The 27,168-nt window shown below is 34.0% G+C and overlaps 1 protein-coding gene across 19 annotated transcripts in view; it reads right to left on the bottom strand.

The window, feature by feature from the left end:
* Positions 1–27,168, bottom strand: part of LOC140436621 (uncharacterized) — a 290,450-nt gene that overhangs the window by 116,690 nt on the left and 146,592 nt on the right. Inside the window, exon 1 of one of the 19 annotated variants that reach the window (XM_072525605.1) lies at positions 20,268–20,289. The exons of 17 other annotated variants lie outside the window; for them this stretch is intronic. The gene's annotated coding sequence lies outside the window, so the exon portion shown is untranslated. Of the gene's footprint in view, positions 1–10,688; positions 10,812–20,267; positions 20,290–27,168 lie in introns of those variants that run through there. One more of the 19 variants, XM_072525604.1, reaches the window with a different exon arrangement.

Here is a 27,168-nt window from a genome sequence, read left to right as displayed (position 1 = left end):
TTTGAATTTCTTGTAGACCAAGTAACAAAAATTATGAAGAGAAAGTCCATGATAGAGAAAGAAACTGAGACAGGATGAGAGTGATCTGGGGCAATCCACCTCCATTTAAAACTAGTTATCATTGTATGAATATGTATGTAAATATGTGTATGTGTATTTGTGTGTTCGTAGGTGTGTATGTGTATGTACGTATGTATGTGTGTATATGTGTGTAATACACTTGTTTATTGCATACGTATGTATACTTACTTATTGTTACCTAATATTACCTAATACCAAATATTCTTACACCTTATTGTTACCTTGTATACCTATACATTCCATATACTCTCCCCCTGGTTCCTTACCGCTCTTAGGTAATACCATCGGCAGGGCCATTTACATATGGGCCTATTTTACATACATTTTTCTTCTGGTTCCTTACCGCTTCTAGCTAAGAACCAGCAACAAAACTTTATTACTAATTCAGGCAGCGCAAGGCATCTCTAAGTTTCGTTCGCTAACTGAACACGTACGGGGGTGTCTTGACGAAGAATGGGTGGTTTTAGTTGGTAGGCAGGGCAACAGAAAGGCATCCGTTTGCAGGACCTCCTCTACATAGGGGGAAATGGGCTCAGATGTTTTCCTCTGCCCTGAATCCAACACACGCCGAGCAATGGTATGGTGTTTAGAACATTTCCACCCTCATCAAAAAAAAAAAAAAAAAGGTCCTGACTTACGTTACATGTAGCATAATGCAAGGTCATATACTACAGCTATAGTAAGAGAATGGTTTTATAATGAGGATATTACATTTTATCGTGGCCAGCACAATGGCCAGATTTTTATTCCATCGAGCATGTATGGGATATGCTTCAGAGACACGATTGCTCCTCATGTGCAAAATAGACAAGATCTTCTTACACAGGAATGGTTCATATAGCCTCAAAACTAAATTGTAACTTTAATTTTCAGGATGCCAAGGCTGAGATTGATGTATATATGAGAAAAAAACTTTGTGCTCGTTAGACATTTTTTTATGTGTATATATCTAAAAGAAAAATAAAATGGACGAGTTGAACTGACAAGTTATTTTGGTAACCAAATTAATGAAAAAGATGACCAGAAAGTCAGTAAAAAAGAACTAGATGTAGGGAATAAAATCTTGCAGTAAATGAGGTCAATGCGTGTAAGAGTTCCATAAGATTTAAAACACAAAAGAAATGCATGCATGCAAATAGTATTGAAGATAAAGACGATCCATCGCTTAAATTATGTAATTAAAAAAAAAAAAGAGAGAGAGTATGTCGACTGATCTACCACGATAATAGGAATATTAAAGCAGAAACAACACTTAGTATGTATAGAAAATACATTGTACATGAGTAAGGTGGTAAGTTATTAATCTAGCCCAGACACGACACTGTTATAAATGAAACTATTTTTGGAAGATTTGTTGCAAAAGTGTTAAATTTAAAGTTAAGGAGAAAATAAGTTGTTTTATACAGCTGTTTACATTAAGAGTGTTTGATAAAATAGATAATTTGGTTACCGTCCCACTATAAGAGTCTTCATCTTGAATGGAAAATACCAATAAAAATCATTCAATGTTGGTGAACATTTATAAAAAGTCAATGCCTCTGATGTCAACAGTAAAAAAGTTGGAAGTGAAATTTAAACGTGGGAATAAATTGGTTAAAGATAATGCACGTGAAGACAAGATTTCAATCATCATCAGTAGTACTACAGACCTAGTTGACCTTGAACTTATGCTAGTAATTCCTCTCCATTTCCAACCTCAACAATTTGCCGTTTTAATCATCCTGACGTCCACATCTCCACCTTAATCTTGTTCTCCTGTCCCTACTCATTTTTTCCACAGATGACACAAGGAGTTCGTCTGGGAAAATAATTTTCATTGGATCGTGATGTGTCCTACCCGTCTAGTCTACTATTTTAATAAATTTAAATTTCTATATATAGATCTCAAATTATATCACCTTCTCCAGATGCTATCATCACATATTCCTCCTAGTATTATTCTGAAGGTTTTTCGTTTGAAGTTGAGTAAATTATATGCATCTGTTTTAGAAATAGAAGAAATAATAACTATTGAGGAGGAAGAGGTAAAGGAAGCATTAAGGAAATTAAAAAATAGAAAATCACCAGGGAGGACAGATTACCGAATAAACTCCTAAAGTACGGAGGACCAGATCTGACCAAACAACTATTAAAATTAATCCAAAAAATAATATAACAAAACAGAATTCCTCAAGAATGGAGATTAAGCATCCCAATACCTCTCTTCAAAAAGGGAAACCAATCGGACCCGGAAAATTACAGAGGAATTAATTTATTAAACACACTACTAAAGTTAACAACCAAAGTGATAACAAATAAACTGAATGAAGGTCCATGTCTTCCATGTCCATGGCCAAGGTCCATGATCTTCCCATGAAGTTATTGAAGAGAAGTCCATGAAGGGAAGTCCATGAAGGGAACCTTATCCTTATCCACTTATTGTACGCAAGAGAGATACCTCTACGAATAATCAAAAAGATCGAAAATATTTACCAAAACAACACAATAAAAGTAAAAGTGGAAGAAATAACTGACCCTATTGAAGCTGGCAATGGGATAAGACAGGGAGATTTCCTGAGTTCTCTATTGTTCAACCTGATTATGGATGAAATATTAAAAAAAGTAAGAACTAAAAAACGATACCAAATGGGAGAAAAACAACTTAAATAATCTGCTATGCAGACGACGCAATACTACTCTCTCAAATTTAAGATGATTTACAACGTATGCTGCACCAATTTAATATAACTGCCAGAAAATTGAACTTGTAAATTTCCCTAAAAAAAAAAACAAAATGTATGGTTACAACAGCAAATTTACTAAGATGTAAATTGGAGTTGGAAGGTCAGATAATAGAACAAGTGATGGAGTTTACATATCTAGGCATCACATTTGCTAGCTACGGAAAGCTCGAAACTGAAGTGGAAGATGAAGTGAATAGAGCCAACAGAGTCGCAGGTTGCCTGAATGAAACAATATGAAGAAATAAAAATATCGGGAAAAAAATAAATGGCAGAATTTACAAAACAGTCATCAGACCAATAATGACATACACGGCAGAAACATGACCTGACACAGAGAGGACAAAAAGGATGTTAGAAACAGCAGATATGAAAACACTTAAAAAATTGATGGCAAGACACTATGGTACAGAGCTAGAAGTACAGATATACCACGTAGATGCAAGGTGGAGAACATCAAGAACTGGATAAGAAATAGAAGAGTAGAATGGAACGATCATATAAGCCGAATGACAACAAATAGAGTAGTAGAGACTGCAAGAGACTGTTCCCCAATAGGAAGACGATCAGTAGAAAGACCACGAAAACGATGGAACGACAACGATAGAAATAATGTATGTTTTCGAAAAATATATCAGCACTGCACGGCTGAGTGTCATATATTTGAAAGTAACACCAGTTCAATAGTGTATCATTGCTTTTATTTCCTCCTTTTTAGATATATAACTTGTTATGAGCGAAACTAAATATTTCAATGTTTACGACTTTAAAATTGTAGTTTTTCACGCTACGGCTATTGATATTACAGTCGATTATCTGTGATCAACTGATCACTTAGCGAATAGCGAATCGATTTTCTCTAAGGCGAATATTTAGTAACTAGTTAAAACTAAAACGATATAGACGAGCTTCATGAAAAAAAAAACCCTGCTTTTTAAAGATAATTATGCTGTTGCACCACGACAATTAATTCAGTGATTTGAGATATAACTTGAAACTGCCTATTTTCCATACAAAAAAAAACATTTCCAGTCAAATATATAATCGATACCAGAGGTAAATAGATACATAGGTAAAAAGACGCTCTTTGAAAAGGAAACGAATTGATAGACAAATCTTGAACAAAATATTTTGTATAAAAAAATAGTATAGTGGAGAAACAAACTTTGTTATAGATAATAAAACTACTTTTTCATTACAAGACTGCAAACATATATCTTAACAAAACAAAAGATAACAAAATATTAGGTACTTACAAAATTATTCACGTAACTCAATTTAAACAAGGCTCACATTATTCTCCAAAAACACCACACTAATAGCAGTTTCCATTTCTCTTGAGTTAGAAATAAAGAAAATATAATATCACATCGACAAAACACAATTTTATCATACGTACTTCGACGTCTGTATTTCTAATTTTTGTTTGTTTCTGTTAAATAAAACTCAAGGTGTAGTACATTGTCATAAGGCGACATTATAAACAATAATATTATTATCAAGAAAGTCGCATTTGGTGATTTTTTTATTGATAACACACCTAAATCAAAACAGTTGCAGGTGAGTATAAACATATTTTTGAAAGGAAATATTCTATAAAATGTAAGTACGTGCGTATAGGAAGTGTTGAAGAGATCGTGAAGGTTTTTTATCTTGTAATTGCGCTGTTGTGGTATGTTCATTGTTTTGTAACGACCAAAACTCTATTTAGACAAGGCGAAAAGCTCGGGTTCGTTCGGGAAAATATTCCTATGAGATTTTTTTGCATAATCACTTTCATGTGATACCCGAAAATAAGGTTCAAGAGGTAGCCCAGGCGAAAAGTTGATCAAATTTTTTTAAACAATTTTGTTAAACAAATTGCTACAATCAATTTTTTCGTTCCCAGTTTTTTTTTTAATTTTTTGGATCATTCTAAAAAAAATAGGTCTCTTATAGTTTTTCGGTAAACTTGATCGAGATTTCGAGTTGCAAACAATTTAAAACTGAGAAAAACGCAAAAATTACGATTTTAAGGCTCAAAAAGACAATTAAAAAATATTGTTTTTTAATCGATGATCAAGCGCTTATGACAGGACGGGCGGTCGGGTTGCAGTCTGTATAAGAGAGATAAACCAGATCTATGGCACAAATTTTTGCTGGTACAAATTCTCATTGTACAAATGAACTCCCGCCCTACTATACGCACTTCATTAACAATTAAAAAACAATGTTTAAAATAAAATAAGACTAGAATTGTCCTCGAGAGCTGATAGAAAGTTTGAACTTGAATTTAGGCACTTGATGATTTCAAAAATAATATTTTTTACTGTGTTTTTGAGTCTTAAAAATCGCAATTTTGTGTTTCTCAGTTTTAAATTGTTCATAACTCGAAAACGATCAAGTTTACAGAAAAATTACAAGAGACGTATTTTGTTCAAAATGATCCAAAAAATTCAAAAAAATTTGTACGGGCTGAAAAAATTGATTATCACAATTAGTTAAAAAAAAAGTAAAAGAAAAAGATCCAGCCGACCGTGCGTGGCTCGTACGCCAGATGTTATTTACGTTGTCACGTCAAAAATTAACCGAAATTCTGTATGAAAACAAAAATCATGGCTCGGGAAATGTATATTGCGCCGAGAACCATTAATCGGCATATCAAACAAAACTTGTTTGAATAGATGAATAGAAACAAAATAGAAAAAAAAATCCAAATGTCTTATCGTTGTACAGTAAAGAGCGTTATAAAGAAATCCTCGTTACAGATAAAAAAATTCATTACTGTGAAGGAAACTTTTCATAAGCAAAACGATAGAGATAGCCAAGAAAGCCCGCAAACTAGTGCCAAGGATCTAACGAGGTCATTATACTGCTTAAAGTGATGTTTTGGTGGGGAGTGTTCTATAACTGCATCACTTCTTTACGTTTTTGCGAAAAAGGCGTTAAAATAGCGGCGAGAACTTATCAACGGGACATTTTAACAAATTTAGTGGAGTCCCTAAACCACACTAATTTTCAAAATAGACCATGGATATTTCAACATAACTCTGCGCATAAGGTCAAAACGACCAAAGAGTGGCTTGAAAATCATGTACACGAATGTATTAGTAGTGAACATTGGCCGTCAGCCAGCCCATACCTTAAGACAATCGACTACAAATTGTGGCCAGTTTTATAAGGCATGGTCTGTATAAGAAGTCACTATAATGTGGTGTCATTGACGCAGGTGCTGGTAGAAACTGTGAATAATTTTCCTAAGGATTGTCATCCGTACAGATATCGATGAATGGCTCAACAGACTTGGGCACTGTATTCAGGCAAACGGTGGCCATTTTTAATAATTTTTTTGTAGTTTATTATTTAGTAATAACGTGTGCAAAACTTTTTTTAAACAAACCATTACTTTAAATTTTTTTAATTAAACATCATCATCATCATCATGCAACCTCTTTTGTCCACTGCTGAACATAGGTCTCTCCCATTTTTCGCCACTCTTCATGGTTCTGTGCTTCTTATTGCCATTTCTTGGATATTCGTCTAATGTCGTCCATCCAGCGTGTCGGTGGTCGTCCTCTGCTGCGTTTGTCTTCTCGTGGGCGCCATTCAATTAGTTTTCTGGTCCATCTTGTGTCTTTCAGTCTCGCTATGTGACCTGCCCAATTCCATTTCAGCTTGGCTATACGTTCGACAACATCACTGATACCTGTTCTTTTTCTTAAGTCTTGATTCCTTATTTTGTCTTTTTTTGTCACGCCGAGAATTGATCTTTCCACTCGCATTTTTAGTGTTGTTGTTTTTTGTGAGCGTGAGAGTTTCTGCTCCGTATGTCATAATAGGAAGAATGCATTGGTCAAATGTCTTCCGTTTCATAGCTATCGGGATGTTACTCTTAAAGATGATATGGTTAGTGAACCATACGCCGCCCAAGCAAGTGTTATTCGTCGTTGAAATCCGCAGGTCTGGTTGTCCTTGTCTATTCTGATTTCATGACAAAGATATATGTACTTTTCTGTCAATTCTACCACTTGATTTTGGATGATTAGGTGTTCGCTGGGAACTAAATTTCTCATAAATTTGGTCTTACTGATGTTTATTTTTAGACCTATTGTTGAAGATACGTTTTCTAATTCTTGTACCATTGTTAGTTAAACACCTTGTATCAATATTAAGGCAGGACTAGATATTATCGGTGTAATTGATTTTGTGTTCTTTCTACTTCCTCTTATTATTTTCAGTCTACTTTTCAGATTTGGTTTTTCTGCATTTTTGACTGTTTATTATGCTTGTTGCATTTATGTTTTGCATATACGTCTTCTGCATTCATAATTATCATCTTTTTTAAAGCCGTGTCATAGCATATATCCACGGAAATTTCGTCAGTGAACACACCACATTATGTTTATTTAACTATTATTGAGATACTTATTTTGAATAAAATAAATTAAAATGTTCGATACATTTTAAAATTACTACATAGTCCACAGCTGCACGCCAAACAATAATCTAAATTAGATCAAAAATCAAGACATGCCATAACTACCTAACCAGGTAGCACCGGACATCCTTACGGGTTAAACAACTAAACTACTTATTTGATAAACAATTTCTTTTATTATTGTTGACATGTCTTTTCCTTAACGATAAACGATTATCTCGAGATTGTTTACTTTTATGGATTTTCCCACTTTCTAATGGCAGTTTATTTGTTTATATATACTAAATATGTGCACTGTCATTGATAACGTGATTGTGTCATTTTCATATAATGTTGTTTACGAAGCTTACGTGAAAAATATTAAATAGGGCTAGTTTCCATTTTTCGTTTAGGTTGGGTTCGTTTGTATTACTTAAAAACAATTATGGAGCCCTATAACTAGTTCTAGCCTAACAAAATAGCCGTTTCTAAATCATCATGTGGTATTGATGCAAAATTGTATAACTAGAAAACCATTGAATTTTTATGGCTAATTTCTGACGGATGATATTATATTGAGCATTGTGGTATTAATAACAAATCGATACACCGCTTAATGCAAAGCAAAGGAAACAACCCCTCATGCAAGAATTCCATAGGTGGTACAATACAGATACAGGTGAAATGAAACAGTTCATTGGTTTACTTTTTTGGATGGGATTATGTCAATATCCTTGTAGATACTGGGCACATATTGCAAAAACTATTGCCACTTCTGAGAACAAACTATTTTTTTTTATAATCGACAATTTTCAAAAATATGTTGTACCTAATGAAGCAGTCTCGATAGATGATAATTTTATTCTATTTAGAGGAAGACAAATTAACAATTTATCAAAAACTCGCTATACAAATTCGAAATAAAACTTATAAAGTAAACAATTGATAATATTATTGATAAAAATGTGGAATCCATAAAAATTGTTGGACTTGTACATTTTAGAAATTTGGTACCTTTTAAGACTATTATTTATTTGTGATGTTTTTCTATAGTTTTGTAAGAAGTAAACAATTGAAATTTAAACCTTCACGAGAAAAAAACCCACATTACGAAAATTAAGCTGATATTTATATAATCTTAGATTACTTTCTACCGAAAAAATCCAAACTCTACCACAGACAGGATTTATACGGATTATCAACCTGATAACAAGTATCTTTTATTTAATTTTACCCTCATAGCTGGCTGTTCTACTCAACATGAAATTGCTTTACCAAACAATTTTAAAATCGTACATATTATGTACTTTATGTTGTGCCATCAATATTGATGTACTCGTACAATATACGTCACAATACTCGTACAAAAGAATTCTCAAAAATTTGAATACAACAATTACTATTTTAAAATAAGTTTATTGACGTTTCAATTTCCACTTCAATCATTCTCATTTTAACCTTTAATTGTGGCTTATTTCTATTAAAATAGTAATTACTTTAAATGCCACAAAAAATAGCTTTAGAACAATATTTGAATATAGCATTATGAAAATTAGTGTGAACACATATTCTTTACAATTGTACTATTTTTAGCAATTGGCAACACGTGTATGTCAAAGTGATAAGTTCCGAAAGTCAGTGAGTAACGACACATAACAAGTTACAGGCCTGTTAAATTTTGTTGTTTAGTAGAATTATTGTGTTTTAGTCTAAAGAAGCTGAACTTAAGTTTTACTTGCTTCTTATTGACATATTTTTGAAGACGGATATTAATTCTAAAACACGGACAAAAACTGTTACTTTGACTGACCGCACATAAATGACTCACCAAGATATTCCCAATATATCGTTCTGAAACTATTTTTTGTGGCATTTCTATTTTATCTATTATATTTAGTGGAAATAAACCACAGTTTTAATTGAAGATACGTTATATATGACGTTTCTATTTCCTTCGGAAATTTCGGTCACGATCTGTGTATTTGTGATTGGTTTAAGAAAAGAAGAAGGGGTGAAGTTTTTATTAAGAGAAAGTAAATTAAACCCCAGAAAATAAGTCAAGAACCCCAGAAATACTTACTAAACGCTGGATTCATTGTTCATAATTCCACTGTACGAAAACCACCTATCGAAGGTAAAGAAACACTGGTGACTGATGCTATGATGAAAAACGATATAATTGGGCAAAAAATATCTGAGCTGGGCTGTTTAAAATTGGAAAAAGTGTTGTTTTTAGATGAGAGCCATTTTTTTGGTATCAAGATAGTGATTTCGTCAGTTTGAGTTCGTTTAGAGTACTAAAATTTAGTGATCAAATAGTTTAACAGCCATTGAAGACAATGATATGTGCGCTAATTTTTTTCTAAGGTATCTATTGTACCGATAGGATGTATGATTAATTCACAAAAATACACAGAAATCCTAGATCATAGCTTGGAAACAGAGTAGTTACCAAGGTCAAGCAGTTTTTCAATACGATTCGGCTCCATGCCACTTATTCAACCTGTTGTCCTTCCATTTGCCTCAGCTGCAAGTCCTGATTTGTGCTACATGCATGATAATGCAAGGCCACATATTGCAGCAACGGAAGAGATTGGTTCCATAATAAGGAAATTACACTTTTACCGTGGCCAGCACAATCCCCAGATCTCGATACCATCGAGTATGTATGGGATATGTTTCAGGTACGGATTGCTTATCATCTGCACAATGTTCATACTAGACAAGGTCTTCAAAATCTTCTTACACAGGAATGGATCCTATAGCTTCAAAACGAAATAGATTATTTAATTTTAATTGTATTGTATCAAGCTGTAATTAATGCTACTGGAGGAAACACAGTTTATTAAATATATTTTTTTGGAAGAAACAGCTTATTAAATACAGATTTTTATGTTTTAGATTGAATTTTATGTTAAAATTAGTGCACTTCGTAACTTTTGTTCATATTACACTGAAATTAAGATGAATTCATTCCTGACTAGTGAGGCATTTAGGTATGTCACTTCTTAAAATCCAATAAAAATTTATGTATATACGAGAAAAAACTTTGTATTCCTTACAAATTTTTGATGTGTATGAAAATGTGAGGGCTATTGAAAAAGCTAGACTTCATAAAATAAATTAGATGTAAAAAATTGTCAGACTTGTACCAAAACGCGTTTAAGAAGTTATAATAGCCAAGATCTATTTTTTTTATTAAAACAGTTCAAATTGTATTCTTTCCTTGATGCTATAAATATTTCAAAGTATCACTTGTATTCTCATTCATTCTAACAATAATTATGTATCAGTTCGTTGAAAACAAACTATGGCTGGCAGTATTTAAATTGGGGCTAGTACGGATCTGCCACTGCCTCTTCAAATATAAAAATAAATGAGAAACCTGTAGTTGCATTTGTTAACCGAAAACACCGATCTATCTAAACACAAAAGGAAAGTCCATATATAAACATGATTGATGGTGATTACAGTAAGTAGCCGTTCATTACCTGTGAAAGAATATTGTTTACTTATCGATCCATTTGATTTACAGTCTTCTCTACTGCTGACAAAAATCTTTAACTACACTTAACGTATCTTAGAAAATCCGAAGATGAACGAACTCTGAACGAAAACTAACATTTGCGCTTTTACTACTCAATCAACCAACCGACATTTTTCACTTTTAGCAATTCAAATACTATTAATAATACACTTAAGAACGAGTAACAATTTTCTCGTTGATTTATCGGCTACCGAAATTATTTATAAATAAAAAAATTTGCTTAAGATAAGTTTACCCATTTTAGATACGTTACATTTATAGAAATGCGTAAACAGAGACTGTTTACAATGTTCAACGTTTCATTCATTTCATTTTTACATAAATTTGATCCGTGGATGTGGTCGTGATTCTAGTTATCGGGGAGTGCAATAAAATATTAAATTTAGAAACAGACGTTAATCATTTTTAGATAATACGTAGTTTAGTTTAGTATAGTAAATTAGTGGGATCAAATAATCAAAAATAGTTAACACTTGAAAGTCCATGGTTTTTCAGTTTTTCTAAGTTGCAAATGCAATAAATTAGGACAAATAAATGGGGGCGTGTTCGAAAAAAACACTTAAATATATCGAATCGTATTTTTTATTATGCATTTTTTCAATCCAAACTGTTTATACAACATGTATCATAACATTGGCAATTAGTTCAGAAATACCTATCTCTGAGAAAATCATCTATTTTTAGTTTGTAAGTTATTCAATTTTTTTATCCCGGAGAGCGAATATTTAAACAACTGTACTTGCCCAAACAGTGACTATAGAGGTTTAACAGATCGCAATCGATTCTTTGGGGTTTCAATTTTATGTTAGATTAAAAATATTTTATCAAAATTGTTATTAAAAAAGCCGTTTGAAAAAGGGCTGATTTTTTAGTTTATAAACTTTTATAATAGCTTTCGATATTTTTTATGTCACACGCTTGTAAGAAGACTCACTGAAAAAAATCAGTAAAAACACAATCTTTAAAAAAATAACCTTCTATGACCAAATCGAACCAAGACAGCATTTTTTTCTTAAAATTATATTCCCATTGTTTATTAATATTAAGAGCTGACAATTAAACAGATTTTAAGTGAAGATCTAGATTTTATGATCCAATTTATAGATAGCATATACTCGTAAAATACCTCCACGTTAAAGTGGAGGGGAGAACTTTCCGAGTCTTTTTTAATGGAACATCAAATTGAAGTGCGCTAGAAAAATTTATATATAATGAATATATATATATATATATATATATATATATATATATATATATATATATATATATATATATATATATATCTGTACCGTGGAGGTAAACAGTCGTAACTCCAATTTTTGCCGAAATGGAGTTAAGACCACGCTCTTGTTGTCAGGTTTTCACAGCATCTGGTGGAAAAGAATCGTACATCCAGCATTATTAGTTGCCTAGATATTCCGTTTAGAAACAACCGCAACTCCATTAGTCAGTTGAGGTAAACAGTAGTATATCTATAGATACGTGCGTACACGATAGTATGCTTTGGAATGCGGTAGTGGTAAACAACCGTAGCTCCAGTTCTACATTAAATGATATTTATTTGAGGGTGTTACCACATGTTACTGTTATTATTTTATTTTATTGCTTCTACTGACGTTAGAATTAACATGACTTCTAATGAAAACAAACATTTACGTCAATTAATTAGTGCAAGGGTGTCTAAAATTATGAACCTGAATTAAATAAGGATAAAATGTACAAATTATATTTGGCAAAATGTAAAGATGATGGAGTTCCCAAAGCAGAAAGTGCCAAGATGTGGCTTTATAAAAAAATTTTCAATACTGAATTTAACCTGGGATTCAAAACTCCCTCAGTTGATACATGCGACGGATGCGATAAATTTAGTCAACAACTCAAACAAGGCGATCAAGATGAAGCAACGGCTGCCGTTGGTCAGAAATATGAAAATCATCTTCACGACACTAATATGAGGTATACTGAAAAGAAGAACGACAAAATAACAAGTTACCAGTTGATAGAACCAAAGTGATTATGATCGACCTACAAAAAGTCTTCCAACCCCTTACCTGACAAATACTCAAAGCTCGTTAAAGCTATGGACAGTAAACCTGACAATTTATGATTCCACCACAAACAAGGCTTACCACATGGTGTGGGACGAATGAAAGCTCGAAGGGATGGACATGAAATTGCTTCAGCATTATTGAAGTGGAGTGAAATTGTTCTTGCAAATTCTACGGTATAACATTTAATTATTTGGTCGGACAATTGTCCCAGTCAAAATCGTAATATAATGATGATGTTCACTTACCTATGGCAACTAAAAATATGTACAAATTTGAAAACAATAGACCACAAGTTTTTGTTCAGAGCGCATACCCACATGGAGGCAGACCATGTTCATGGTTTAATTGAAAGGACGTTAAAAAAACAAGCAACTATGGAAATCGTTACGCCTTGGGACTGGCATCAGGTAATCCGCTCTACAGGTGCAACTGTGATTGAAATGGAGGTATCGGATTTCAAAAATTTCGAAATATTGTATGCCAAACCTCACTCACCATGTATTGGTAAAAAACGGAATAATGAAAAACAAGACTTCCTTATTTCAACTGTGGTGCACTTTCAAATTCGCGCTGCGTCGTCGTTAACTATTTTTTATAAAACAAACTTTACAAACCAATATTATGAGTTTGAATGTATCAAGATCAGCGAGAACTCAAACACCATTCCCTGATAAATTGCCTGCTATACGTACAAATTGTAAAGGTATCACCAAAAAAAATACGAACATTTATTAAAGCTTTGCCAGTGGATTCCGGTGCAATTTCATAATTTCTACCAACAGTTGTCAATTTCAAAGCAGCAAGCAGGTTACAGTGACATCGACAACTAAAGTAAAAATATTTAGGTTTTATATTTTTTCTACTTAACGAGTTTTTTTGTTTCAAACATTGTGATTTGGTTTTTGCATTTTTTGACACAGAATATAATATTTTTGTCATCACTTAGGTTTTTTATTTTGCATATTACCTGTTTAAAGACATAGAGGTAAAAAGTCGTAACTCCTAATATCGTACACCAGATAAATCATTTCTTAACAATACTAATATCTAGTAATAGATTTCCATTTACGTAGTGTAATGTACCAATAATGTTGAATTCAATAATATGGAAGTACACATTTTTTTATAGTTTATTGAGTAGTCTCTATGTTTTGCGCTTTCCTGCAAATGTATACATTATGGATATACGACTGTTTACCTCCACGGTACAGATATATATATATATATATATATATATATATATATATATATATATATATATATATATATATATATGAAAAACAGCGCTACAGGCCTTGTAGGCCCATGGCTTCTAAAAACTTGATTTCCCTCCATTTTTTTCGGTCCTTTCGCCTCCTCCGAAGATGTTTCTGAGCACCTTTCTTTCCCAGATCTCTACTTTCTTTCCTTCCTTCTTCTTCTTTGAGTGCCTCTCCTATCGGAGATTGGATATCATTAGTTATCTTTTCTTCCTGCTGGTTCATAATCCACGTTTCACTGGCATACATCTCTGTGGGTCTGACAACTGTATCGTAGACTCGCAGTTTAGCTGTTCTTGACACATTTTTTGCTTTCAGTAATGAATTTAGTGACCCTATCGCTCTGCTTCCCTTCATTAATCTTTTGTCTATCTCTTTTTCTTCTTTTCCCGTGTTTGTTATGGTTACTCTTAAGTATTCAAATTCTGACACTTTTTCAAAACTAAAGAAAGTCTCTGCACCTTTCATTTTGATATATTTGTTATGTTCCTCATATTTCCATGTATAGCGTTTTTTTTAGGTATTCTATTATTAATCCGTACCTTTTCGCTTGTTCAAATTTCTAGAAAACTTTTTCTAAATATTTTTTGTTCTCGCTGTTAGTCTCTGTTAGTGCTTATATTTCATCTTCTTACGATTTGTTCTAATACTAGGTAGAATAAATTCGTTGATAGCGGAGCCCCTTGTTTTAAACCTCTATTCACTGTGAACTGTCTTAAAAAGCTTTCTTCCATTGTTACATTATTCTCATGTCCCTAAGCGTCATTCTCACTAGCCTTATATGCTTTTCTGGTATTTCTAATGTTCTCATGGCCTCATATAGCATCGTTCGATTTAGGGAGTCATATGCTTGTTTAAAATCAATAAATAGCATATGTAATCCTAAGTTTTGTTCGTAGCTATTATTTTGTATTAACTTTAACATACTTATTTGATCAGTAGTTGTTCTTGCTTTTTTGGTATTCTCCAATCACTTTGTTATCATATTTTATTAATCTTTTTCTAATAATTTTTGCAAGTATTTTATAGATTACTTCTAATAGTGCTATACCTCTATAGTTTTCCCACTCCGTTTTGTCTGCTTTTTTATAGATAGGACAAATAAGAGCGCTATTCCATTGTTTCGGCATTTCTTCCCTTTGCCAAATTACTAGTGTCAAGTGAAATACCCTTTCCTTTAATCTTTCGCCATCTTCCTTAAAAATCTCAGCTGGGATATCACTTTCTCCTACACTTTTAATATTTTTTAGGTCTCTTATTATTTCTTTGTGGTCATTCAAAGTTGGTTCCTCGCACGTCCCTTCTTCATCTTCTTGCCAATTCTTATTTCCCTCAAGTTCCTCTTGTTGGTCTGTATTTAATAGATCTTCGAAATATTCCGCCCATCTGTTTAATTTTTCTGTTGTTTCACCTAGAAGTAAGCCTTATTTGTTTCTGTAATACTGTGGATTATTCTTTGTAGTTTCTCTGAATTTCTTAACTTCTTGGTAGAAATTCTTTACCTCTTTATTTATGTAGGCTTCTTCTATGTTTTTCAATTGCTTTTTTAGCTGTTCACTTTTCTTTTTTCTGCAAATTCTTTTCACTTCCCTTCGTCTTACCACATAGTTTTCGATCGCATTTTGGGTATTTTCTTTATCTCTTTGTAGTTTTGCCCTGTTTCTTCTTGCCAAAACATTCCTACATTCTTCATCGAACCAGTCTTGCCGTCTTGTTATATGCTCTCTTCCTATACACTTTTCCGCTGCTTCCGACCTTATTTCATAAGAAATATTTAAATTTTAATAATTAATGTATATTATTTATATAAATATGTAATATTAATTATAAATTAATACTCCAAATGTTTTATTTAAATTAAAATATAAAGACATATTTTTTAAGAAGTATTTGGACTCTATCAATAAATGGTTATAAATCTTTTTATACTTTACAAGATAAATTAATATTGATTATTATATATTCAACATTTTTATGGAACAATTTAACCAACTGATTTTTCCGGGAAGTGAAAATAGCACAGTTATTATTTTATCGAGCTACCGCAATTGAAAAAAAAAATCAAGCTCATAAAATTTAGATCTTCGTTTATAATCTGTTCAATTTTCAACTGTTAATAAACAATAGAAATATGATTTTAAGAAAAAAAATTACTATCTTCGATCCTATTGGTCAAGATGGGTCTTTTTTATAAAGATTGCGTTTTTCGCCATCTTTTCAGTGAGACTACTTACAAGCGCGTGACATAAAAAATATCAAAGTTATTATAAATGTTTATACGCTAAAAAGTCAGCCCTTTTTAAAACGGTTTTTTTTAATGTTGGTATTAAATAGGTTATTGTAAGGAATCGAACGTTTCAATACCTTCATGTATTGTTGTGACAGATGATTAGTCGTCATGTGAGCATTACAGTGTAATAGTGATATAGTAAACGAGCTTTTGGGTGTCTCAGACAGGCGCCACTAATATCGATACAAAAATATTCCGAGGTAAGCTCTCAGATATTTGTACGTTTCCCTACTAATTGAAAGATTGTTAGATTTTAGCAATCGAAGATTAAGAGCATGAGCAAGCTTACTTGCAGAAACTTTTAGAACTAGTCGATTATAGTGAAAGTGAATCAGTGGCATGTGAAGATGAATGAGAGGAAGAGGGGCATTAGATTGAGGTTACAAATCACGACAGTGAATCAGAACAAGAGATATCAGATGCAGATAAAACAGTTGCGGTTCGTCAGTCTGCCCGTCTTTTATATATAGTTATGTTATGTACGTTATAACAAATTAGAATATGTATTAGCAAGTCATGCTAAATTTTTATTGTTTTAGGCAAGAACCGTATAACTCACTGGAAGAAGCATCCTCCAAAGACAAGAACTACTAGAACAAGACAGATAACATAATAATTCGCTTACCAAAGTCTACAAAAATTACTAGAAATTTAAAGGACGCTGTCGAGATTTGGAATTATTTCTTAGACGCCACGATAATTGGTATCATTGTGAAAAATACAAATAAATGAAATGGAAATCCGTGCTTTTATAAGACTCTTGTATTTATCTGAGCTAGGCCACTGTAATTGTCCTAGCGCAGAAGATCTTTGGAGGAGAGACAGTTATGCTATAGAAATTGTTTATCTTACGATGACTCTACAAAGGTTCCGATTTCTTCTTCGTTGCATTAGATTGATGACAAGGAAATATGTGCAGAACGATCAAAAATTGACAAGCTAGCTCCCATTTATGTGGTGTTTGACCAGTTCGTAAAAAATTGTCAAAATGGTTATAATTACTCAGCATTTGTTATTTATTATTGATGAGATGCTCCTGCTTTCAGAGGGAAATGTTCGTTCCGTCAGTACATTCCCTCAAAACCTAATAAATACGGACTCAAGATATTTGCATTTTGTGATTCAACGGTAGTTTACACTTCAAAAATAGAAGTCTACGTGTGATCCCAACCCGATGGCCCATATAAATTTTCTAACAACCCTAGCGATGTGGTTTGTAAGATTGTGTAAACATATTTCTGCTTCATGCGTTAATTTTACAATGGACAACTGGTTTACAACTGGTCGGAAGAGAAAAGCAAAAAGAAATAAATGGTTTGATGAAGAATGCGAGGATACCTTAAAAGAAGCAAACAAAAGAAGAATCGACTACCTAGCAAACCCGACGGATGAAAAACGTGAACAATACAATAGAGAGAGAGAGCCTTAGCCAGAAGAACAGTAAGGAGAAAAAAGAGACAACATTTACAACAACAAATTGAAAAAGCAGAACGTGAACACAGAAGCAAGCAAAATAAAAAATTCTACAAAGAAGTAAGACAACATAAGAAAGGTGCATATATAAGAACACCGAACTTTGTGAGAGATAAAAATGAGCAAATGATTACAGCTGAAAATAAAATAATCGAAAGATGGGCTGAATACTTTGAAAGTCTTCTAAATGTCCAGGTAGACGCGGATGAAAATAAAGCAAATTGTGAGTACCAAACGGCCGAGATAGAAGTACCCCCGCCAAGCCTGGAAGAAATTATCACGGCGATAGAAACCCTAAAAAATGACAAATCCCCGGGACTAGACAATATTGATGCAGAACTGATTAAAAAAGGAGGGCATGAACTTAGAACTAAAATACACCAATTAATGAAAGAAGCCTGGGAACAAGAAATAATGCCAAAAGAATGGAGTGGCTGTATTATCGTGCCAATACATAAAAAAGGCAGAAAGGATACATGTGGCAACTACAGGGGAATCTCACTAATCGGTACTACATATAAGATATTAGCTTCAGTTGTACTAAAACGATTACTGCCATATACAGAGGAAATTATTGGCGATTACCAATGCGGCTTTAGGCCTGGAAGATCAACAATCGACCAAATATTTACTATCAGACAAATGCTAGAAAAGTATTGGGAATATAATAAAGAAGTACACCAGATCTTCATAGATTTCAAACAAGCATATGATTCCATAGATCGCATAAAACTGTGGAGTGCAATGATTGAGTTAGGCATACCAAAGAAGCTGACCATGATTGCGCGAATGTGTGTCAACAATTCCTTTGCACAAATTAGAATAGAAGGCAAAACTTCAAAGGCTTTCGGCATAAGCACCGGACTCAGACAGGGAGACCCGCTGTCCCCATTACTATTTAACCTAGCATTGGAATATGCAATGCGAAAAATCTATACCAGAGTCAAACCAGACATAACTGCCAGAGGAGCAAAGATTATTCTCGCATTTGCAGATGATGTAGATGCAGTAGCACAGACAACACTGGAAGTTAAGGATATAGTATCGAACTTTGAAGAAGCAACACTAAGCGTAGACCTGAAAATAAACGAAGAAAAACTAAATACATGGTCGTATCAAAAAAGGAACGACAGCGAATAAGACAAAATATTACCATAAACGATCATAATTTTGAGGTGGTCAAAGAATTCAAATACCTAGAAGCAACAATTACCAGTGAAAACACAGGAGAACGGGAGGTTGAAATACGAATACTGGCGGGGAATAAATCATTCTTTGCCATTCAACATCTAATGAGGTCAAAGCTTCTCTCAAGGCGTGCCAAAATCCAAATGTACAAAACCATAATACGACCAGCAGTGACATATGGAAGTGAAACATGGACATTGAGAAAGAAAGAAATCAATAAGCTATTAGTATGGGAACGCAAAATCCTGCGAATTATATATGGTCCTTGCAGGGACAGCGTGACAAATGAATGGAGGAGCAGATACAACAATGAAATAGAGACTCTCTTCGGGAAAGGAAACATCGTAAGATACATAAAAGCCAATAGATTAAGATGGGTAGGCCACGTGGTACGGAGTGATGACGACAGACTGATTAGCAATGTGTTTTGGGAAATACCAGATGGTAGAAGATCGACAGGAAGGCCTAGAAAAAGGTGGAAAGACGCAGTCAGGGAAGACCTGGAGAAGATGGAAGTAAGACCATGGGAAATAATAGCACAGGATCGGAATCAATGGAAGGCAATAGTAAACGCGGCAAAAACTCACGAAGAGTTGTAAAAGCCAATGATGATGATGATGAACTGGTTTACATCAGTTCTACTTGGGGAAAAGTTGCTTCAGGATTACAAAATAACTATTGGAACGCTAAGTAAAATAAAACAGAACTACCATTACCCACTAGAAGGTGCATCTACTGCGACTGGAGAAAGAATAGAAAAACAACAAAAAACAAATAGAAAAACCCTCATATACCTTTTAGAACCTTCAGAAAACTGTATAAGATTTTTTTTAGCTTTTTTCCCTTTATTGGCCTACAATGCAATCCAGCCATTGCATTGCAGCAACATCGGCCCGCAAGATTGTAGCCGAATTTATACGTGCTCTTCACAATGTTTTTTTTTTGTGAACAATGTATTCGTTTCTCACCAGGAGTGCATCATAGAACCAGCATTGTAGCGTAGAAACAATATTTACAACTTTTTGGTTGACATCCAATTTCTATAAATTTACGTTGTAGATTTTATGAACACGTAAAACAAATGTTTAATAAAATTGCTCATAAAAGTTTCACAGAAACGAAATTTCAATAAAATATACAATTTTATGTTTTTAAACTAAAATTGTTTTGGTAATTTTCCTCAAATAGTAATTTTTAAAGAAAGCTGACATTTATTTCTGTACGGAGAGAGTAAAAAATTAGTTACTACAAAATTTACTTACTTTTTAAACGCGATACAAGATCCAAACATCACTAAAGCTTGTACACGACTTAATAAATTAACAAATTAATGTCATTCCCATTGGCTTATCTATAATAAATCTATCAACTCCAAATATTTACTTACAGCGACCATCCTCGCAGTCAATCCGTACCATCGTATCGATTACAACTAAAGACACAAGAACGGAAGACGATTCTAAAGAAAAAATGTTTATGTACGACCTAGACAACACCCCGTCAACGATACCTACACTTTCCTGTTTTACTACCTACTGTAAATAATTTTAATAAACAACAATGGAAGTATATCGGTCGATATCCATTCATAATCGTTGTAAACATAAACATCGGTAAGTATGAATGAGTCAAACAGATTAATCAAGGTTGTTGAAAGTTATATACGTCAAGCAACAGGAGAAATTATAATATGAGGAATATGTCAAGAAAGATTTTAACCCTCTAACCTTTGTTCACTTTTGTCTAGTTAAATCCAAAAATTGTCAATATGTGTAGCTTTGTCAGTTTTCAAACCAACGTACAAGTAATTACATCTTATTTTTATATGCCTATCGTTCCGATTAGCAGTGGCAAGAAGTTAATTGCTGCAATTTGTGAGAACCGGAAGTTTAAATTATTGCAATCTCATGAGCATTTTCATATAACCGAAAAAGTGGTTTCTAATCTCTATATTTTGCTGAAAAATTTACAGTAAGTACGTAATAATATCTATTTTTGATATAAATATATTAGTTAGAAAAATAAATAAGCTACGATAATTTTTAGCATTATAATTAATTACCATCTTACAGGCGGTTATAACAGTCATTATTTCAACTTTTTTAGAAGCTATTTTTTGAAGCAATTTTTTTTTGTTTTGTTTTTGTAGATAAATATCGCTTGACTTATTTTAGGGTAAATATGGATCGTCAATGTATAAAATAAAAAAAAATTAAATTACTTTGTAGTAGTCGTAAAGGATATAATGATCTTTCTAAAATGACTAATGAAGATGTATGATTAATATTAAATTCAGTAGAAAATGATTATTCATCTGACACTGATAATAATTCGACAGAAATAGTGTTGAACAAAAATCCAACCCTATTTATGCTAATACATGTCTAAAAAACCTCATAAATCGGGAATGAAATTATTTGTCCTATGCGATTTGTACGGATCTTGGTGCAGAGTAAAATATAGGTATTTGTTTGTCTCAGACTATCCCTAACTTCAAAAACTACATATTATCTACTTTAATAATTTTTATACATCCCTGTCATGCTAGTGTATCTTCGCGCAAGGGGTATATATTCATTGGGAACTATTGGATTAGTAACTGTAAATTGCCAACTGATGAAGGTAAGCAACTAGTCATAGAAGAAAAGGTTTAGGTTAGGTTTGAACGTTATTACCTTGTTTAAGCTTACGCTTCTTCAAGGGGTGACCTCCCTTTTTTGTTGCGGGAGCTTTTGAGGGGGTGAGTCACGCCAGTTGCGAGTGAGTATGAAGGTGGTAGTGTTTGTAAGAAAGAAGCGTCATGAAGAAGAGATTTTGGGTTAGACAACCAAGTCATGAACAGAAGGTGTCACCAGTCATACAAAGGTAACGGCTCTTGAATAAGCGATTTTTGCGTGCAGCTATTTTATCTGCGATATTTGAGGGGGATTGTTTCTAGGACGTCGTAATACTCATCAGGAAGTTCATTATCAGCGAAGTGTAGAAGCTTTGTTGGAGGGAATGGAACTTTTGTTTTGGGAAGCCTGGCGACTATGTGCCCTAGGCGGTGGCAAGCAGTCTTTAGAGTTTGTTTGGCTCTGTTGTTGGAGCCAGCTATAGTGCAGAGGACGTATCTTCTGCTGAGAGTGCGGATTCTGTCCTTTATTGTTGGAATGTTCGCAACCCAGTGAATGAATGCTGACGGATAGTGCGCACTTTCTTCTGTTTCCAGAATAGTGTTGGTTCGACTTGATTGTTTAGTGACGCGTAGACCACGCCTTGTACACGATACTGGGCCTGATGAAAGTCTTGTAGGCGTGCAAGAGAGTTTTATTTGATGTGTTGACAAATTTTCCAGATGGCCCTACTAGAAGATTAGCTCTTCTTCTTACCCTGTCGATGGTGTTACTAATGTCGATGTCCCAGTTGAGAGTCCTACTAAAATAAACTAACAAATAGGACACCAAGTTTCTGAATTCGAGATTCTCTCCGAGGAGGACTATCTGGTCCCTTCCAGCATTGCGACCGTGAGGAGATCTGAATAGCATCATTTGAGTTTTGATAAGATTGAATGCAACTCTCCATCTGTTGCACACCTAATAATTCTGTTCAACAGGATTTATGCCCTCTCGAATACAGACGCATGTCTTAACGTCCCACGATAAGTGCATGAGGAAAGAAGCGCAGTATCATCAGCATACAGCAATATTGCCTCTGATCTATTTAAGAGGCGTGGGATATCACTGTTGTAGACTGTGCATAATATTTGTGCTAGAATTGAAACCTTTGAGACTCCAGCTTGTGGAGTGAATGGTGTGGATAACGTGTTAGCGACTTTAACACGGATTGTCAAATTGATCAGAGAGACAGGGATGAATTATTTTTATGAATAGTGTAGTTAGTCCAGTAAAGTGGAGCTTTTCGATTAGGCCTGTGTGGCAAACCTGATCAAAGGCCTTCTGGACATCTAGGAAGATGCTTATTGCGTATCTATTCTTTTCGTTGATGAATTGTGATATGAAGGTTGCTGCTTCAATTAATGCATTTTGTGTGGAGCGTTCAGCTCTGAACCCAAATTGGAAGTTTGGGATGATAAAGTGTGCGCCTAGGAATTCTACGAGTCTTTCTTTAAGGATTCTCTCTAAGACTTTATCTAGAGTGTTTAGTAGAGAAATCGGTCTATAGGATTCAGTGCTGATTCGGGGTTTCCCTGGTTTGCAAATCATGACTGTGCTGGCCACTTTCCAAAGAGTAGAAAAGTAACTTAGCGAGAGGCAAGCATTGAATATGTTGGTAAGCAGCGGGATAATACTCTCTGAGAGGTTTTTGACGCATATTCTGTGTATGCCATCTGGACTAGGTGTTTTTACCTAAGTTACACATCTGCCTGGCGGTGTCCTCTGATACAAGAGCCACCATCGGATGAGGATGTACCTCCATGTACGGTAGAGGGTTGTAGAGTATATCTTCTACTCCCCGTTCGGCTTTCGTTTTAGATCGCTCATTAAAATTTGGGTTATTTGCGGAAATAAGTGCGGCCTTATCTTGTGGATTCAGTCCATCTGGTTAAGGTCTGTGTCTACTTCTCTTGTTTACCTCAAATCAGATTAGTTTGACTAGACTAGACTAAGAAAATTGGTATATCTCGGACATATTACACGTGGAGAGAAATACACCTGCTCCAACTGATTATGCAGAAAAAGATCCAAGGAAAGATAAGCATAGGGAGGCGTAGAATGTCATGGCTGCGCAACCTAAGAGAGTGATACGGATGTACATCAAATGAACTTTTCAGAGCAACCGTCTCAAAAGTCCGAATCGCTATGATGATTGCCGACCTCCGCCGCGGAGATGTCATTTGAAGAAGATGGACTGATGACATCAAGCGATTGGCTGGTCACGCATGGCTGCAAAAAACAACAAACAGAAATGAATGGGCACACCTAAGGGAGGCTTACATCCTACGATGGATGGAATAGCTGTTGATGATGATGATGATCTTGTGGATTGTTGATAATGATGTCACTGAATTTGAGATGAGAATGGGTCTGTGTTTTCTGTCCGGTTAGGATTTTGAATTTATTCCAGAACATTGAATTGTCCCGATAGTCAAGGCTAGCCGTAACTTGCCTCAACTGTTCTTGCTTTAGCTTGTTAACTTCCAGCCATACTGAAAGGGGATATACTATGGAATATATGGGGATGACATACGGATACAAAAAACGTCTAGCTTCCAGTAATGTAGGATAACAGCCATTCAAACTATCAATTTATCAACAACAAACAAACAATGCAGTTCGTTATGACAGAAAAAAAGCGGTAAATTGACGTGGACTGTCCACAGATCAACAAAGAATACAACAGTCATACGTCTGGTGTTGATTTTATGCACGGTCTAATGAACAGATATCGACTGCAGAACAAAACCAGAAACACAAGGTGCAACTATTGTTAGAAGTCTGATACTCAGGTGCATTACATAAACTGCAATCTGAGTTTATGTATTACACCAGATAAAACTGATTTTACCAGTTCCCATTCATAGACAGTTCACTATTTTTCAGATTTTTATTTTTTGTATTGTTTTACTTTCTTATTTTTATATTTTGTTCGTTAAGCTTCGTTTTTGTTTCTGTTTTAACAATAAAAACCATTTTTTAGTTATTTTCTTCAAATTATACCTGTTCTAATTCCCTACACCTAAACTGTTATAACCGTCTACAGACTATCTTATTTCTCATCTGGAGGCCAAACTATAATAGATATTAAAAAATGGACATGACATTTTTGTGTCACCTAAATTTTGTACCTCTAAAAATTTCTAATTAAAGTGTAATTAGAAATTTTCAGATATTTTTAACCAATTAAGAAAAAAAAACGGTTAGAGGGTTAACAAGGAAGAAGTTAAACAAGGAGACGGTTTGAGATCGTAACTGTTTTGCGTATTGTTTATGAACAATTATTGTATATCTAATCGACAAAATAACAAAAAATCGTTTTTTCTTATGCGAAGTTAAACAGATTTTTGATAAGGAATATATTACTATCGTTACAACCTGTCAAAATATGTCTATTTCATATTAGAAAAGTTGAATAAAAGTGAACGTTATTTGCAAAACTATTTTTTTGTTTTGAAGATTTATTTGCAAAACTCCTTGTTTACTCCACAAGCCAATAAACACGCCGTTCTTCTGCCTACGTGACTAACGTCATGAGTTTGGTTTACAGTATATGCAGTATGCAGTGAACAGATGGTTTTGTAGTTTCAATAGCAATTTCATTGTACATTGATTTTGAAGTGTTTTATAAAATTTCTTTTTGGTATGATTTTTGGTATGATGAAAAGACAGGTATGGCTTACAGTATTGTTTAACATAAGTAATTTTATACTTTTTGCACACACACATCACACTTACTCCAAAAATTTCCAACTTGTGGTCACGATGGTAATCCCGGACAATCGTACTTTTTCAAAACTTTAACAACGAATGAAGAACAATTCTATAGTTACGTATATAAACCTAGTCTCAATTCAAAACAATGTTCGTATGAAAAATGGAACATTTTAAGGGTGTGTAAAAATGTTTTTCTAGGCATTACAAATTTTAGTAGAAACAGTGCAAATACTTAGAATGGAAAACTGCTGATCACACGAAGGTCGCCAAAACGATGAAAAACATAAAAACATCAAAGAATTTATAGTCTACTACACGTGCAGAATCTCACTATTGTAGGAGCAAGAGTAATTAATTTGCGTGTATATTTACCATATAATTTAAGTTTTAAAAAGCTTTTTTCCTCATTATCGGACACAGAGTTCCTCAGAATTTACATGTTAGAATCAGTTATTTTAAAAAATTTGTGAATGGAAATTATAATACATATTACGTTTGGAACTCCACTGTCCGATTGCTATTCAACGTGCCTACGGTTCAAAGAGCAACTAAAATTGACAACGGCAATTGAAAGAAGATATACGTTAACCACAGAGAATATTGTTCATTTATTAAAGGCAAAAGCGTTCTTTGCTAAAACCAAACAGTGCCATTTTCCTTTGACTGTCAGAAAAAGTTTACAATGGCTCGATTACCAGACCAAGCCTCATGTGGTTTGAAATTGATTCTAAAAAACCGCGAACACAATAGCCTCGGCAGTTAGGCATGCATTAAACACCCAAATATTTTATTCTTCTGTAACAAAAAATAACTTATTCTCTGATAAGCGCGGCGCCCAAAACAAAAACATAACTATCATGAAAATGTTAGCCTACTAGTTTGTTAAAGAATTTCCACAAAGTATAAAAAATATTGAGATCACATTTCCAATCGTAGGACACTACTTTATCCTCCCAAATGAGAGTTTTCTAGGGGCCTGCGTAGCGCAAGCGGTAGGATGCTTGCCTCGCAAGCCGGTGGTCCGGGGTTCGAATCCCACCGCCGGCAAGAACATCTAGACATTTTAAAAATGTCTATAGGCCCCAGGTCGACTCAGCCTGAATAAAAATGAGTACCTTGGGTAAAACCAGGGGTAATAATAGACGGTTGAAGCGTAGCACTGGCCATGTTACCTTCCTTGTATACCGTAGGCCCTAGATATAGCAGACTACCCTGCTATACTCCCAAAGCCGCGACAGCGGTATAAAACGGGAGACTATTATATTATGAGAGTTTTCTTATCGATAGAGAAAGAAATTATGTTATATTAAGAAAAGTAAACATGCAGTTAGACGTGTAGTTGTTGACTGAATCACACAAGACTGGAAAAGTTAAGCAAAACCATTGTAAAACTTCCTGGAGCCTGGCATTTCAAATTTAGCTGAACGGAACGATTTAGTTTTTATAAAAAGAAATACATGGTTTTAATTCGACGTAAGAACAATTACTTTAACAACAATGAAACACCTAAAGGTGTTAGTAAAAAAAGATCATTCACTTTCATCCTTGCAGCCAATTGAGGAGCCATTAGGTAAGTTACTTAAAGGCGATAAAACTTGTATTATAAGTTTGATGAATAAGCATTATGGTGCAGATTTAATGAGACTACCAGAACTAGCCTCCTATGAAAAATATCCTGAATCAAGCTACAAGTACAAAAATAAGTGAATGTGAGCAAGATTTGTGTCTGTCAAAATGAAAACAACTCTAAAATCATTTAAATCTTTTTCCATTATTTCTTTGTCAAGAA

The sequence above is a fragment of the Diabrotica undecimpunctata genome, chromosome 3 (assembly GCF_040954645.1).
Source record: "Diabrotica undecimpunctata isolate CICGRU chromosome 3, icDiaUnde3, whole genome shotgun sequence".
Lineage (NCBI taxonomy): Eukaryota > Metazoa > Arthropoda > Insecta > Coleoptera > Chrysomelidae > Diabrotica > Diabrotica undecimpunctata.
This window is presented reverse-complemented; position numbering and strand designations above follow the sequence as displayed.